Raw genomic sequence first — 5,409 nt, forward strand, 5'->3', positions numbered from 1 at the left:
GCAACATTGAAACCCCAATTTCCATATCCGAGGAATATTGAAATACGGGATGATAGTTCATTATCCAAGGGATTAGAGTTACACCCTTGAAAATGATGCATTGAATATCGAAACCGGTAGGATTAAAGAAACGTATGTACAATTACTATGCCGTTATTACCTACTCTCAATTATATGACGATATTCGACTAATTTGATTAAGCGACGTTTGAAACAAGGGGTATCTTTATTTTTCAAACTCTATCGCAATAGAAGAAACAGGTGAACCACCCCATTGACACTGTGAGGGGCACGAATACATATATCGTATCGAAACGCTTGGTGGAGGAACTGTTTTCCGCATCGGAGTGAAGTGGTGGCTCGCGGCAGTGAGGAAGAACGGACTGCCTCGGATGAAGACAGTTGAGTGTAGAAAGGCGTTGGAGTGGGGCAGAGGAAGGTGGCGCAGCAGTAAGAGTGAAAGTTGCCTCTCTCATTCTAGACCTCGGAACCCCCACCTACACCCACTTCGTCTTTAAAAAGAGTAATCGCATATTATTGCGGCTTGGCTGGGCCATTCCTCATATTCAACCATACGGTAATTATGCAGGAATATGACAAGATAAACATTTATTTAAGTGGATATGTAATGGTTATGATTGTTTGAAAACTATTTTTTACGAATGTAGCACTTTGGTACTGCAATTTACTCTCATAACATGTTTTACTCTCTCCAATTTACTCTCATAGCTTGTGACTGTCACATTTCGAGTCGAATTCGGCTAAATAACGCTCTGAGAAAAATTAATAAATAATTATTACCCCCATTAATAAAGAGATCCCTTATTTTCTCGTTCCGTCATCAAATTCTCGATATATGCACTTTTTTACATTGAAAAACAAAAAGAAAAATATCAAGTCTCATTTTAAATTAATAACACAAGATACCAAACCAAAAAAATAGCACTTGCAATATTTTCTGATTAGTAAAGGTGATTAGTGAAATAATTAACTGGTTAACATCTAACTATAAAAGATTCTAATTTTCTATTTTGCTTATTGCATCAGGTGACTAGCAGGCCTTTTGAAAGATGTTTATTTCTTAATAATTATAATATATTTAATTAAAATTCAAAACTTTACTTTAAAGATTACTAAGTAAAAATTTATTTTAATGCTAAATTTATATTATGTATGTGTCTGATTCCACAGAATTGTTGTCAATGTATATTAATAATATTCATGTATTGCATAAAATCTTTGAAGTATTAAAACATGTTTGGCTCCGGTTACAAAAGAGTCCCATTTTGAAAATCTGAAAGGGTTTGCATCACATTGTGGCGCGGCAGAGCCCTAGCCACTCCTGCGGTGTTTATAGCAGATCAGGAAGAGTGGATGCATAAGCCTTGCAGATGAAGTGAATCTCCGGATTTTGGTCTCGACTTTCGGAGAAATACCCCCAAGAGTAAACGTGAATTTTAGCGTTTTTCTTAGTTTTCATATGCGATTAACTGATTTCTCGAATGTGTAGACGTTCATATAAATTCGAAAATAAGAAATAATAAAGTAGGAGGGAGGAAAATGCGAAATGAAGTCAGTCGACGATGGAGTGGAAGATCCTACGCATGCCTTTATATCTAGTAATGCATGTAATCTCCCAGAAAATTTGAAATAAAAAATACACGCGTTGAGTACAAGTTTCACCTCCGGTTACTCCCTTTAGTCAGTTAGTCTTTTGTTTTCATGTATCAAACACCTCCACTTCCATTCCGCAGTCTGGGTGAGTCACAATGCCATGAATTTTCGTAGGTGATAGATTGACGGAGTCTGTGGTAAACAAAGCTTTCGCTCTACACAATGGGTCAGTTTATTTTTTCGCGACTATGGAATGCCCCTGGGGTCTTTGAAGAAGCAAAACATTTATCTATTATTCATAAATATATGGCATTTACAATAAATATTTGAATGGGCGTTCAAGCCACCACCAAAATTTCAAGTGAGTCACTTTCAAATACCGGATGTTGATGCTAACTAGTCCTCTTTGATTTGGATATGAAATAACGCAACTATTTTTCTTATTTCCAAGCCTGAGATATAATTATTACCAGGGGACATGAAACTTCCGCTCCAGTTTTATTTACCTAATGGCGTTTACGTACCTTTGAATGTAACAAAGATTTAGTGGATGCCGATACCAAGTTAAATATTTCAATTCTCGTTCATGGGGAAGATTAATACTTAATGGGCACTGTATTTATTTGTTTCTAGTTCTATGGGCATTATTTGTTTGTCTTGATCTGCGCCTGTTAACCACTGAAGTGAGGATATACTTGGAAAAGAATTATTGCTTAAGTAGGTGGACTTGTCGTGTTATTTTTTTATTGCGGAATCAACATGGATATTTTATAAATGCATTTAAAAACAATGCAACTATCATTAGCCGGTCCCGTTTTTGCACTCAAAGCCCCTTGTTCCGAGTACTGTCCATGTAATTATTATGGGAGCTTTATTGTTTTAAGAACAGTATTCAACGATGAAGACATGGCCTTAAGATCCTATTTTGTTTTTGAATACCAACTTGATCCAATGCATTGTTCGTTGCCATCCATCGGACCGATCTAAGCGTCGCACTTATTGTGTGATACTTAATTAATCTGTAAAGAAAAGTGCCGCTAAGCGTAGTACTGAAACTCACCCCCTTCTAAAAACACCTTTACAGGATCTCCAGGTTAATTTGAAAATAAATTTCAATTAGTGTAAATTCTACGGTCGTGAATTTGTTGAATAAAATGAATCCCTCGAGGAATTTCCATTGTAATTTGATGCTTTTTGCACATATCTTTTCTTCTTTGCCCTCCATCAAACCAATCCCATCATTTACCCTTTCCTTTAACTTGCTCACTTCAGTTGAACGCCAGTTTTGGTTCTTCCTTTTTTCCCTCAGGCAACCCGACCTACTAATGCATAGTGATGTTAATGACCTAGTTAGATGTTGATTGATTTCTAGAAAAAAAAACTGATTTCGAAATACGACTAAACTAACGACGAAAAGCGAACACTCCAAATTACGCTCGTTCAGTCACGTTTTGGCGTCAAGATGCTATTCAGAGCCGCTGTTTGAAAAGCAAAGCGTCAACGGCATTATTACGCGGCATTATTTTTTCGGGAACAGAATTTTCACGTTTGATTGCACGTTTGCAGCTGGCGCCCTTTCGGAACGCGGCAGGCCTCTTACGAAAATGAGGCCGCGCAAATAGAAATCGTCGAATGATCATAAGCCACAATCGGCAACCTAATGAGCTAACTTTTCGAGCTTCCTGTTACGAGACTCCACCGCACGTGACAGTCATATGGCGCTGTTGATGACATATTGTTATGGCACGGGTTCTGTTCGAAAACTGTCTCGCCTGGGGATTCATTCTCATTGTTTTTCAATTGCTAGAAAAACAGTGAGAATACATGACAGTTAGACAGATAGATTAGGACCCACACAGCACAAGAATTCGCATACATAATGTATTTACCAAGGAAATTGATGTATACTATACATAATATATTTTGTAACATATTATTGCTGCATTACAGTGGTATTATGCAGGGATTTACATAATGTATATTTATGTATCCATAGCGGTATAATACATAAACCTGAGAATTCACAATAGCGACCAAAGATATTAATTATAACATGTGGGATAGTACAATGCTGAGGAAAATTATATTCTTGGATTTATATACACTCTGAAACCTAATAATTGCCTAGTCGCGTATTATCGATTTTAATGAGTCCGCTCATAAGATTATGTTTGAGCACAGCAGTGTTTCCTGTGAAACTGTTTCCGCCATTACTTTTGATGCCTTCTTTTAGCGGCGTGGTTACTCAGAAGATTGAGATTGTGCGTGTGAATTCAAGAAGTTTCTCCTGTGTGAGGGTATCTCGCTATAACTTCTTTTTTTCCTTTTCGAGCTGCCTGATTTTTGAAAACTTGTGTTTAATTTAAGAAGTTATTGTAAAGGACTCTTATCTATCAGTCCTCATCAGACATGCCATGGATAAACACGTTTTGGCACATCATGTAATTTTCGTGAAAAATACACTACTGCACATCATGTATTACATTGTATTATACGTCTACTAGAGGACATTTGAAGCATATATATGCAGTTGAAGTACACAGAAGTTACTGCAGTATTGCGGTTGAATTTAGCATCCAGTCTTTGTGTATTTTGGCTGTATTATAGGCTGTAACGTACTCCACCTTGTATGCTGTATGGGGATATTTATTGAGGATTTCGGGGTATCTCATACCGAACATCATGGTCGAAAAATTTTGGAACCCATTAATTTACTCTGAAATACGTCATTGGCCCGAGGAGATTCTTAATGTGGCTTCTGTCTTGACCACATTGTTGATCTACTCCACCGCGCATTTTAATGAGAGTCCAAAAGTCATTACTCGCGTCGCTGACGGGCAGAGCTATCCCAATATCACGAGGAATATACAGTCATTAGAACTCTTAACCGAAATCATTTATTTATTTAGGCCCTAAATTATTTACTTCCTTGCCTTATCATATATCTTGTGTAACATAGGAGAGAAGTTTCCTAAAATGTGTTAAAGATTGGTTATTCAAAAACAAGGAGTTGGAGTAGTTGATTAAAAAGTTTGAGTAAAGGTTATTCTCTGATATATTGTTGTTATATCGAGTTTTTTGTGTTCCAGCAAATCTGTTTTTTTCCTGATTTACTGATGTTTAGATTTTAAATTTACTTTCTTGCCTCATCACACATCTTGTTAAACAAAGAGAGATGTTTCCTTAAGATGTAATACATTGATCATTTGAAATCAAGAAAATTATGTTTTTGTGTTGATTTTGTGATTCAGCAAAACTGCAGTGTGTTATGTACTTTGTGTTATGCAGCTTATATCTTAAAAGAGCGACTTTCGAAGAGTCGGTTATCCCCAAACAGGAATTATCCTGAGGGGGACCTAATGTTCCCTGTTCGTAAAAAAAAATTGTATTACTCAAGCTCTGTATATTATACAAGGAATAAATTCCAATTTCAATTTACAATTTATATTTGTGATGATTTTCCTATGAAAATAATAAATTTTCAATGCTATTCCTCGCTATTAGATAAGTAAAAGAGGATGTTTGTTTGTCTGTTCTATGTACATTTCGATACGGCTGCACGGATTGCAACCAAAAGTAGGTGCATCGCATGCTCCCAAAGCCTTAAGTGCTCCTTTTGGTCGTGTCCGACGCGTCATATGCGTCTTTTTCTCATTACCAATTGTTACGTCACGTCATACCACTTCTGCGGTTGGAAATCCTGCCCCGAAAGTACACTTCTTGATACGCTCAAAGGGAAAATATAACTCGAAGGATTCTACCACGAACACTACAAAAGAGGATCCTCAAGTCGGC

Source organism: Ischnura elegans, chromosome 9 (assembly GCF_921293095.1).
Source record: "Ischnura elegans chromosome 9, ioIscEleg1.1, whole genome shotgun sequence".
In the NCBI taxonomy this organism is placed as follows: Eukaryota; Metazoa; Arthropoda; class Insecta; order Odonata; family Coenagrionidae; genus Ischnura; species Ischnura elegans.